The sequence below is a fragment of the Hypanus sabinus genome, chromosome 12, assembly GCF_030144855.1.
Source record: "Hypanus sabinus isolate sHypSab1 chromosome 12, sHypSab1.hap1, whole genome shotgun sequence".
NCBI lineage: Eukaryota > Metazoa > Chordata > Chondrichthyes > Myliobatiformes > Dasyatidae > Hypanus > Hypanus sabinus.
This window is the reverse complement of record NC_082717.1, coordinates 67,890,203-67,903,310: the sequence shown is the minus strand read 5'-3', so window position 1 is coordinate 67,903,310 and position 13,108 is coordinate 67,890,203.

Below are 13,108 nucleotides of genomic sequence, written 5' to 3'. Positions count from 1 at the left end.
TTCTGATTTTTATGCATTATTTTCATCTGATTCAGTAAGATAGAAACCAAGTTTAATGCTAGACAGAACCATAGTGGGCTTAGAGAGTCACCCTGAAAAATGCCTCGGTTTATTTTGACAACAGTGGTTGTTCTTTCTCGGTTGTTAATAGATAGGGTGATTATAGTATGCCAATCCTTCATCAGATATTGTAGGAATTTCATAAGTATTGGATATAGTTTTTAGATATATCTTAAGAACTTCTATGAACCATGAGTGTGGGACAGAATCAAATGCTTTTTGGTAGTCAATACAGCATCCTTTCCTGTAAGTATATTGTGGTTATCTAGGTGAGTGGTGATTAGTTGCTAGATACATGATATTACAATATTACATATAGTTTCTAAACAAGTAAAAGGATGATACGTTGATGAGTCATTTGTGATTTCCCCTTTAGGTAAGAGATTTGTTTTACCTGCTGTCAAAAATTCAGGCACTTTTTCAGAATTTTAAAGAAAATTGTTGATATGTATTAATAGGTGCAGATGATGTCAACTAATTTTTTTATACCAATAATTATGAATATGATCACTACTTTTCCATTTGTGGGTATTTTTTGTAACGGCTTTTAGCATATCCAATGTAATTTCAGGGGTTTGCATTGCTTCAGTTATGTGCGCTCTTTCCCCTTCTGAACTCAGCTTGCTTCTTGACGGTGAGTCACCCTGTTTGGCCAGACATGAGACCAGAAGTTCATTATCTTTGTGTTTGTTGGTTATTCTGTGCTACAGTTGGTGACAGTTTGGTGCATCGTATTTAGTTTTAATGTTTTCTATAAACCTTTTAAACCTATAATAATAACTTAAACCTAAATTTAATAATAACAACCTATGTAATAGATATAACCATTCCAAATACACATAACACCAGTTGACTTGTCTGAAAGCTCCTGGCAGTTGAGAAATAAGTGTGATTGAATATACCTGTACCTCAGGTTTTACCAGCTTGAGCTGAGAAAACATATATATAATAATTATTATTATTGCAAAATGAGTGTGCTTGGCTCAGCTCTTAATTGCTAGGAATTTTCAGACTATTCTAGTGGTATTGTGACTTTCCAGAGATATATAAATATTGTTGTGTAGGCTTAATTATGCTATTACGTGGTGATTTTGGGATGATAACAGTTGTAGATATTACTATTGCGACAATGTATACCCTATTCATGTTCCATCGTCTTTCAATTTCCTCCTTTAATTCAGCATATCTCTAGTATTTTTCACTTATTGATTTCTGAGTGTTATGTGTGTTTGGAATGGCTCTAACTATTAAGAAAGTTGTTCTTGCTTGTTTATCCTGTATTATTATATCCAGATGGTTACTATAGATTGTCCTAACTGTAATAATGGATTGTTCGTAACATAATTTGTGGGACTCTGTCTTTAAAACTGGATCAGGCTTGTATTTATAGTAACGTATGGTTTCTTTTATGAGTTTGTATTTTAAAGCAAGATTTTGGTGAATGATGTTTGACACTTGATTGTGCCTGTGTAAGTAATCAGACTGAGTTAAACTGCTGCAGGATCCTGGAATGTGTTGAATTGTTCCTGGTTTCTTTTGGCATTTTCAGCGTTTATCGTCTTATATTTGTTGTTCTTTTATTATGTATTTTTGATATTTTTGTGTTAACCAATTGGCACAATTGGTTCTGGGAAGAGATCTCCAGCTCAGAGCCAGGCGTTTGGATTTTTCCTCGTCGACATCTTCTCTGCTCCGATCATGGGGATGTCTTCCACGGAGGGTCCTGCTCCTCCACTGCTCAACTTTTTCTTCCATAGTGATAATTTCTTCATTTTTCTGGGTTGTACTCTCATTTAAATTTAGTGGGGGAAAAAGTATCAGTGTAAGTTCTGATACTTACTTATCAGAAAGTATTTTTCTGATAAAATACTTTATCAGAATTGTCTATGCCCATGTGGAGTACTGAATCAGTTCTTATTGATGACCATTAAAAGTTTTATCTGACTGTTGTGTAAATGTTTTACGTTTGTTTTTCCTCTTCCTCCTTCTGTCTTAGGTTGTGTTAAACTTAATATTATTTTTTCTTTCTTTTTGTATTTGCACAGTTTGTTGTCTTTTGCACACTGGTTGTCTGCCCTGTTGGAGTAGTCTTTCATTAGTTCTATAATAGCTGTTGGATTTATTGCAAATGTCTGCAAGGAAATGGATCCCAATGGTGCAAATGGTGACATATATGTATTTTGATAATATATTAACTTTTTACTTTGAACTTTGAATTTTGAAATAACTCAATTTCTCTCTTCTCAGATCCTGCCTGACCTGCTGAATACTTCCAAACTCCTGAAGCCGCTGTTTTCCTTTCATTTTTCAGTGACTGGTAGTTTGCTCCTTGGAGATTATGGCAAGTGACAAATAAGAAAATCATGTTCAGAAGGCAAGGAAGGGGACAGAAGTCCACATAACTCTGCAGCTGGAATGGTAATAAGGTGGAGGGAGTGATGGGAAAACAGGCTAAAGGATAAATTACTGGTCTTGGTATGAATGAGAAGTGAAGGTGAAATCTCAGCTTCAGGTTAAGCAGGATACAACCCATCTTAGGAACTGTTTAAGCTTGAACAGTTGTTTGAGGTCATGGTTGTAATGAAATACGGGGAAAGACAGTCTCTGATAGGAACTAAACTAATGCCATAAGATAGCGATTGTCTCTTTTCTTGTTTCAGTACAGAAAATGTTGAAAGAGTACTCAGTTCAAATTAGAACATCTGAGGATATATATTTTTTATATATCAGTGAAGTAACCTTAGAGAGGTATTTTCAATGTAAGCACTCCAATGCAACATCCAGAAAAATAATGCTATGCACTTTACATTTCTTGAGAAAGAAATTCTCTTATTGTATATATTGTGCATTGTATATATTTGCTCATTACAGTATGAAATAGTTAAGAATAATCTCATTGCATTCTAGAGGGGTAGTTTTCAAATGAGAAAGAATTGGTAGCTGATTTTACATACCTTCCAGTTTTTACATTTGCATTGACTACTTGTCTATTATTTTAAGGAAGTGGTGGAGGAGGTTGAAGATAATTGACTGAGAATAGCAGTATGGAGTGAAGGATTTAAATGGTGCAGGGTGCCCATCCATGGCTCCTCTGTTTGATTAATGCACACAGAAAGGCCACAAGTACAAATGCGGCTGTGAAAAGCAGCAAACATTTCTAATTCCCTTGACCCTCTCTCTCAACAGTACACTTGGATCTGTTGCATAATACCTGATTTTATAAAATCACTTAGGGGTCTCTGATTAGTATTTTCATTTCCAAACAGCCATTGTTGTTTTAATGGGAACAAATTGGGAAATTTCTGCTTAAATCTGTACCATAAATGAATGCAAATGTTTTGTTTCAGAGTACTGAATGTAGACTTTTACTAGCACTGTTGCACAGTGTCAAATTTAAACCTATCAGTCTGGCATGGTGCTTGAGAATTTTAGTTTTAAAAAGACTCTGCTGCAATTACAGTAAAACTTCTGGGCTGATATAAAAGGATTAGTTGACCAAAAAAAGAACATTTACTTCAAAGAAAAGAAGCTGAGGCTGAAAATACAGCAGGTCTTTCAGCAAAGTTACTCCTCATTACTACTACTGACACAAGGTGGACACGTGAAATGGTGAGGTGGATTTTTGATAACATTTTTTAGAATGCTTTTTCAAAAGTATGTGATGATAAAGAGACATTTTTAATTTTGAATGGATTGTAAGAAAAAAATGCTCTTATTCCTGAACTGTCACAGAATCAGTCCCTGCTATGTGGACTGATGTCATCCTAAACAAGATTTTCTAAATCTTATTTCAACTGTTTGTTAAAATGCTCTCAAATGCAAAAATATATAGACACTGGGAAAAGCAGAAGATATATGGGCCTTTATGGCAATGGGTTGGAGTATAATATATTAGGTCTGGAAATCTTGCTGAAATGGTTGATCAGACACACACTCCATTATACCTATCAGAATCATAGTTATTATCACTGACATAAGTCATGACATTTGTTATTTTCTGGCAGCAGTATAATGAAAGAAATGATAATAATACTATTAAGTTATAATAAGAAATAAATAAATAATGCAATAAAAAATAATTAATTTGTATTCAATGTTTCATGGACTGTTCAGAAAGCTGAAGTTAAAATGTAGGGTGTGGGTGTTCCGGCTCCTGTATTTTTTTCCCTGACAGTCATAGCAATAAGAGGGTTATGACTGGGATGATGAAGGTCTTTAATGATAGACTTCTTGAGGCATCACCTTTTGAAGATGTCCTCGAAGGTGGGGAGGTTTGTGCCCTTGAGAGAGCTGGCATACCAAGTGGTGATGCAACCAGTCAGAATGCTCTCCACCAACTATCTGTAGAAATTTGCTAGAGTCTTTGGTGACATATCAAATCTCATCAAAATACTAATGAGGTATAACTGCTGGTATGCCTTCTTCATGATTGCATCAATGTGTTGGGCCCAGGATAGATCTTCTGAGATAATGAATCTCAGGAATTTGAAGCTGCTCACCCTTTCCGTTGCTCACCCCTTAAGACCATAAGACATAAGATATAGGGGCAGAATTAGGCCACTTGGCCCATCAAGTCTGTTCTGCCATTCAATCATGGCTGATCTTATTTCCCTCTCCTCAGCCCCACTCCCTGGCCTTCTCCCCATAACTTTTGATTCTGCATCCAATCAAAAACCTATCAACTCCTTAAATACACCCAACGACCTGGCCTCCACAGCTTCATGTGGCAACAGATTCCACAAATTCATCACCCCTTGGCTAAAGAAATTTCTCGGTATCTCTGTTTTAAATGGATGCCCCTCTATCCTGAGGCTGTGCCTCTTGTCCTAAACTCCTCCAACATGGGAAACATCCTTTCCACGTCTACTCTGTCTAGGCCAGGGGTCGGCAACCATTACCACTGAAAGAGCCAATATGGACCCATTTCCCACAGAAAAGAAAACATTGGGAGCCACAAAACCTGTTTGACATTTAAAATGAAATAACACTGCATACAACAGTTTTTTTTTGCCTTTATGCTATGTATAAACAAACTATAATGTGTTACATTTATGAAATTGATGAACTCCTGCAGAGAAAATGAAATTACATTTCTGCATGCAACAAAAACATTTTGAACTCCGAAAAAAAGATGTTGGGTTGAAGGTTACTCCATAGTTAGCCTACCTTCGATCGAAAAATTAAAAGAAATCGCACACTGGCGGGTGTCAGGGATTGGCAGTGGTGACTTATATTAATAGCGATAAAAAACACGTTGTGGCGGTGTGCTACACGCAGCGCTAAGATAACGACACTGCAGTCAAAGATAACTTTATTCGAACTAAACAGCCTTGCTTTAAAGCCTCCCTCAACCTGCCCCCCCCGTGGGCGCAGATGCTCCAAAAGACACGTACTTACAAACCCCCACAGGCTATCTCCCTTAGCCGGAATGGTGGCTAATTGTGAGCCGGTTCGGATGTGCCAGGAAATGGGGTCGCCTTAACGTTTTATTTAGATTGTACAAGATCACCATAATCTTCAAATTTCGAATTACATTTCAAAAACTAACAAACCACGGGGAGCCGCTGCACAGAGATGAAAGAGCCGCGTGCGGCTCCGGAGCCGCGGGTTGCCAACCCCTGGTCTAGGCCTTTCAACATTCAAAAGGTTTCAATGAGATCCCCCTCATCCTTCTAAACTTCAGTGAGTACAGACCCAGAGCCATCAAACATTCTTCGTATGATAACCCTTTCATTTTCAGAATCATCCTTGAGAATCTCCTCTGGGCCCTCTCCAATGCCAGCACATTTGTCCTGAGATGAGGAGCTCAAAGCAGACATCCCACTCTGCAAAAACTCATTTCAGGGAGGTAGCCCCCCCCCGCCCCCCACAACCCCATATCCTCCCCCTCCCCCCGGTCAACCTCCAAGTGTGTATGTAATACTGTACTTTGTTTAGTGATTTTGTCTAATCTGTAAACCAAGTTGAGTATATGCAGATAATGTGACATCATTAAAATGTGTACTTATATTATATTATATTATATTATCATGGAGTTGTTTTTTTATTCTATTACAATTTTAAGTAAGTCTTCAGGGAGTTTGGCCTCATCATGTGTAGCTCCTTAGCAGCTAGCCAGCTAGTTCAAATAACGTTAGCTATGCTGTTGAATGAATGACACTTGTTAAACTCACCTCAACATGCCTTTTACAGTCATTTAACCCTCCATGGACAATAGAAAAGTCACTGTTGCAAACAGGCAGCGAGCAACAGTGTCATTATCTTCGAAGTTGACTGTAAAGCCCGCCCACAGAGAAAACTGATAGGTCTACTTAGCATGAAGAGAGACCAATCAGGATGCTCCCTCTCGCTCTCACTCTCACTTGTGCTCTTCCTCTTCCTGTCCTTCTCCCTCATAAAAATCGATTTCCGGGATATTGTGTATAATTTGCAGGCATCGCGGAGCCGCTATCAATATGCGAGAGACTCCCAGAACTTCCGGGAGAGGCGGGATGTCTGCCAAAGCTGTTCACAATACTCAAGGTGAGGCCTTATAAAGCCTCAGCATCACATCCCTGCTCTTGTATTCTAGACCTTTTGAAATGAATGCTAACATTGCATTTGCCTTCCTCATCACTGACTCTACCTGCAAGTTAACCTTTAAGGAGTTCTGCACAAGGACTCCCAAGTCGCTTTGCATTTTAAATTTTTGGATTTTCTCCCTATTTGGAAAATAGTCTGCACATTTATTTCTTCTACCAACATGCATGGCCGTGCACTTTCCAACATTGTATTTCATTCGCACTTCCTCCATAACTCTCATCTGTCTAAATCCACCTGCAGCTTTTATATTTCTTCAACAGTACCTGCCCCAACACCAACCTTCATATCATCTGCAATCTTGGCAACAAAGCCAACTATTCCAGCTTCTAAATCACTGGTATACAGCATAAAAAGAAGTGGTCCCCACACCAACCCCTGCAGAACACCACTAGCCACTGGCAGCCAACCAGATCCTTTTATTCCAACTCACTGCCTCCTGTCAATCAGCCAATGCTCTAACCATGTCAGTAACTTTCCTGTAATACTATGGACTCAGCCTCATGTGTGGCACCTTCTGAAAGTCCAAATAAACAACATCCACCGAATCCCCCTTATCTATCCTTCTTGTAATCTGCTCAAAGAATTCCAACAGCTTCGCCAGGCAAGACTTTCCCTTAAGGAAACCATGTTCACTTTGTCCTATCTTGTCCTGTGTCACCAAATACTCCATAATCTCATTCTTAACAATTGTCTCCAACATCTTCCCAACCACTGAGTTCAGGCTAACTGGTCTATAATTTTCTTTCTGCTGCCTTCCTCCTTTCTTAAAGAGTGGAATGACATTTGCAATTTTTCAGTCCTCTGGCACCATGCCAGAGTCCAACAAATTTTGAAAAATCATTACTAATGCCTCCACACTCTCTACCACAACCTCTTTCAAAACCCTAGGGTGCAGTTCATCTGGCCTGGGTGACTTATGTACCCTTAGGTCTTTGAGCACCTTCACCCTTGTAATAGTAACTGCATTCACTTCTCTTCCCTCATACCCTTCAACATCTGGCACAATGCTAGTGTCTTCCAGAGTGAAGACTGATACAAAATTCATTTAGTTCATCTGCCATTTCGTTGTCCCCCATGATAGTTTCTCCGGCCTCATTTTCTAGCAGTCCTATATCCACTCTCATCATTCTTTTATTTTTTACTTATTTAAAAAAGCTATTAATAACCACTTTGATATTGTCTGCTAGCTTCTGTTTTCCTGACTTCCCCTTCCTGAAGTCCACAGTAAATTCTCGGATCTTACTGACAAACTATCTAATATCATAAGCAAGATGACATAGAGCACCAAGAATAACTTTTCCTGGAAGGCTTCCTGCATATGCTTGCTCGCATCATTCCGCCACCAGCGGCTAGGACTTCAGCTGCCTTAAAACACTGGAATTCCCATTCTAAATCATTCCATTCTCCACCTATCTGTCCTCTTTAAAGATGGCCCTTTGAATCTATCCCATTGATCAAATGTTTAGACATCTGCCCTGATATTTCTGTTAGTGGCTAAGTGTCAAACTCTCGGATAAATTTTTATTGACAGGATATTGGTGCTGTTGACAAGGGCAGTGTTTATTTTCCATTCCAAAATGGCATTCTTGCATTGCGGTATTCCTGGTAAACATGCTCGCACAGTGCCACTGAGTGCTGAGATGCGGGATGTAGATTCAATATTGATGAAGGAGTTGCAATATATTTATAAAATAAAGTAGACCGCACCTTGGTGAGGGTTGATGACAGTGTGGAGACACCTGCGTTTGTCATTAGCCCTTAAATCGCCATTTGTTCGCATTTAGAATTCTGGGGTGTTTTCCTTCACTAAAGGTGCTTTTATGAATACCAGTTGTTTTTTGAAATACTAATTAATGCAAGATTCTCCTTACAGAAGGTTGATCCTGTCTGAGTTTAATTCCAGAATTCCAGTTTTCCCATTGCCCAGTGGTAGTTTGGCTCAGCTGCTTTCTTTATTTTCCAGTGTGATAGGCCTTTTACACTTCCATGTTGCCTCACTAGTCACCAGCAGCTGTAATGCTTCAGAGTGGATTGACGGGGATTTACACCTTACACACTCCTTTTGCTTGGATTTCATGTCCTTCTTTCCAAGAATCCCTTCAGTCTTTTGGATATCTTTGCCCTCATGTTTTCTTTTCCTTTTTCACGGTTATTGTCATTTCACTCGCATTGGAAAATTCTTTCGTTTGGGGCTGTTAGTAGTTCCTCACTTGTAACAGTGATCTTAAAGCTTGGAATTTTAGAATTCCCCAGTTGGATCTTAGAAGCTGTGACACAGGAATTTGAGACTGGTGGTCCGTGGTGCAGGTGTGGAGTGACTGTTCCGTCCGAAGCCATGGATTTACATCAACTGTGTTGAAACTATTTCCTAATTTTCCTCAGGCCCCTCTTTCAAGCTGTCTGGAGGGGACAAACTCTGGATTGATGTGAGGTAAACTGACACTGTTGCTGTTCTGACCAGTCAATTAGCTCAGCTTCCATCTTCAATGATTTTGGTAAATTTCTGATGGTAAGTAATTCAGGCATCCGGTTAGGGTTGGCAGAATAATCTACTCTGGTAGCTAGATATCACCCACTTGATCTTTAGATGTTTGGTGACACCTCTTTACTCTTACCATGAATATCTTCTCTGTATTAATACCAATAGAAGAACTGATGAGAAAGATTGATGAAAACCTGTAATGGAAGTGAACATGATCAGCAATATCTTAGTTTCTGTAAGAATTACTAAGTATGAGAGGTCTGGGGAGGTGGTTAATTTTCATTATCTACCAAAGTATTTAAGAACATAAGAAAGAGGAGCAGGAGTCGGCCATCTGGACCATCCAGCCTTTTCCACCATTCAATGAGATCATGGCTGATCTGGCCATGGACTCATCTCCACCTACCTGCCTTTTCCACATAAGCCTTAATTGCCCTACTATGCAAAGATCTATCAAACCTTATCTTAAATATATTTACTGAGGTAGCCTCCACTGCTTCACTGGGCAGAGAATTCCACAGATTCACCACCCTCTGGGAAAAGCAGTTCCTCCTCATCTCCGTCCTAAATCGACTCCACTGTATCTTGAGGCTATGTCTGCTAGTTTTAGTCTCACCTACCAGTGAAAACAATTTTTCTGCCTCCATATTATCTCTCTTTCATAATTTTATATGTTTCTATAAGATCTCATCTCATCCTGAATTCCAATGAGTACAGTCCCAGGTGACTCAATCTCTCCTCGTAGTCTAACTCCCTCATATCTGACATCAGCCTGGTGAACCTCCTCCAGTATATGCTTCCTCAAGTGAGGAGAACAGAACTGTATACAGTACTTCAGGAGCGGCCTCACCAGTACCCTGTACAGCTGCAGCATAAGCTCCCTGCTCTTATATTCAATCCCTTTGGCCAATATCCCATTTGATAGTCTACTGCACCTGCAAACCAACCTTTTGTGATGGTGGTTGCACTGTGGCTAGTGTCTTTCAATAAGGTGGTCTTTGACAGCACAATGGCTTGGCTGGATCCTTTCAGCTTTTGGATACAAACACTGTTATAAGTTAGGAAGTGGGTGGGCTGGACACAACACTGATATGATTGATACCAGTCTCATCCAGTCCTGGCCCTCGTTGCTGGCATCAGATTTCTGAACTGTCCACGAACCCATGAAGAGTGCGACAAAATTCTTCTTTTACACTCCTTTTCTATTTTATCATCTCTTCTAGCAATCTTTTTATGTCTTGCAGTGTACTGCTGCCACAAAACAACAGATCTTCACAACATAGTCAGTAGTAATAAACCTGATTCTGATTCAGATTCGGAAATAGCCTGAAAACGTTGAAAGATTTTTATTGGAGCAGACCACAAGCCACAGTAAAAGGTGTAGTGAAAGTAGAGCAAGTACATAGGAGGCAGAAGGACAATATGACACAGACCTCCCATGGCAAGTGTGAGGAGGTCATAACAGTGTTGGCGACCGCAGTATGGAGATAGAAGAATTAGGCAGACAGCCTACAGTCAACTGTGGATATGGCATGGCATTGTACAACACCTAAATGATTCCAGTCAGAGTTTACAAAGTTCTTTACTATACTTTTTGTGCAGTAGGAATCCCTTGTTCTGAAATATGACATTAGCTGACCATCTGGTCAGCAGATTCATGATTCTGCACAACCATCATGTTCCTCTTGGCTCTGCTTTAGTGTTTGCACAAGACTTCACCCTTAAACTGCTCTAGTACATTAATCTGCTCAATATTTTGTTGGAGAATAACTGAGTGAACTGGAGGACAAAATATGGACATGAGGAATTACCTTTCATTTCAATTCTCTTTCCTGTCTACGTCCTCTTCATGCTAAGTTACCGCAAGAGTGGTCACACTCAAGCCCGAGGGGCTGAAAGGCCTAATTATGTTCATGACATTTCTTAGGTCATTCTTGCCTCTGGTTGAGTCTTATGAAGCAAACAGCAGATGCTCTAATTTCAACAGTAATGCATCATTTTTTCAGAATTTGTGTGAAAGTTCCAAGAGACATACATGAAGATGTTTTACAGAGCTAATTGTTAAAGAGTTAATGCAATAGGAGAAATTTTAGAAGTGACTCACAAGTGCAAGGTGGGCATCCTATGAAATGCAATGATGCCAAAGCACATTTAGCTTTAGCTTTTACATTTAATCATGTAAATGTAATTGCAAAGAAGAAACGGCAGTGCCTTTACACCCTCAGGAGATTTGTAATGTCACCAAAATGTTTGACAGAATTCTATAGGTGTGTGGTGGAAAGTGTACTGACTGGCTGCATTACGGTCCGGCATGGGAATACCAAGGCCTTACCAAGAGGCAATGGATTCATCCCAGTACAACACGGATAAAGCCCTCCCAACCATTGAGCAATCTACATGAAACATTGCCGTAGAAAAGCAGCATCCATCATCAGAGATCCTCACCACCCAGGCCATGCTCTTTTCTCGCTGCTGCCAGCAGGTACAGGTGCCTCAGAACTCGCACCACCAGGTTCAAGAACAATCATTCCTGATTAACCATCAGGCTCTTGAACAAAAGGGGATGACTACACTTCTTCTATTTCTGGTGTCCCCACAACTGATGGTCTCACTTTAAGGACTGTTTCTCTTGTTACTTCATACTCCTGTTATTTTTTGCTATTTATTTATATTTTTCTTTGAACAGTTTGTTGTTTATTGATCCTGTTTACAGTTACTGTTCTCTAGATTTGCTAAGTATACCTGCAGGGAAAAGAATCTTGGGTTGTATGTGGTGACATGTATGTACATGTATGATAATCAATCTTACTTTGAACTTTGAACTTTAATCATGAGTGGTTGTAAAAAGGAGAGGAGCATGGTCAAATGGTTTATTATTGTCAAATGTACTGAAATACAGTGAAGAACTTCTTCAGCAAGACATCCATTCAGTTTAACAAACTATCCATTCAGCGCATTTCATTACATCAGTACATTGAGGCAGTGCAAAGGAAAACAACACCAGATTGCAGAATAAAGTGTTGCAGTTACAGATAAACATGGCACCGGTAACTGGCGACTCTGCATCTGCTCTGCCGAGCAAACTGCCCTTTACACTATCCTATACCCGAGAAACCCTTCTAAACCTCCAATTTGCTACATCTAGCAAGATCACCACCACCCTGGTGAAGTTACTGACCCAGCTGGAGATCATTGATGCGCCAGAATTGCTTCAACTCCAGACCGCACCTGGACCCGATCGTCGAGGCCTGGTCGGAGGTCCACCACGTTCCCGGAGACCCGCGGCCTGCTACTGTGTCGGAGCGCCTGGAGACATGGCCCATTCCGACCAGCACCTCTCCGAAGCAAACAAGCACACGGAAGTGATGTCAGAGACCTCAATATACCCCAGACGTTTCCCCAGAGCGACCACCATAGAGCCCCATTGGTGGCCATCCACAGCTGCCGGAAGTGAGGCCTCCGTCGCCGACCTCAGAAATCGAGCCCGGGGCTCGGCTGGAACGGAGGCCTCCGCAACCGTGACACAGTTCACAGACTTGTTTCAGCCGGCAGCCCGGCCCTCCGGGATTAAGTGTCGGCTTCAGGTCCCAACCCGAACAACAGCCCGGGCCCCCGACAGTTGGAAGTGGCACTCGGCCCGACCTGGAGTGCCCGACAACATGACCCGCCGATCGATCCCCGCGGGACGCGTCCACCAACCTCAAAGAGCTGCCAACAACACACTGCATCGATGGAAATCTGGAAAGATGCACAAATTACCAAGCAAGCATGGGGAAAGAGCTAGGCTGCTGGTCAGATTGAAGCGGCGGGTCTTTAGGATCCCTCTGCCCACCATTTTCTTTTGTACTTCAGGGAGTGTGAAGCGCAGAAACACGTATCACTGTGATGATTGTACGCTCTAGTACCAATTATTTGGTGACAATAAAGTATTTGTATTGTAAAGTGCAGTGAAAGGAGGCAATAAAGTGCAAGGCCATGATGAGG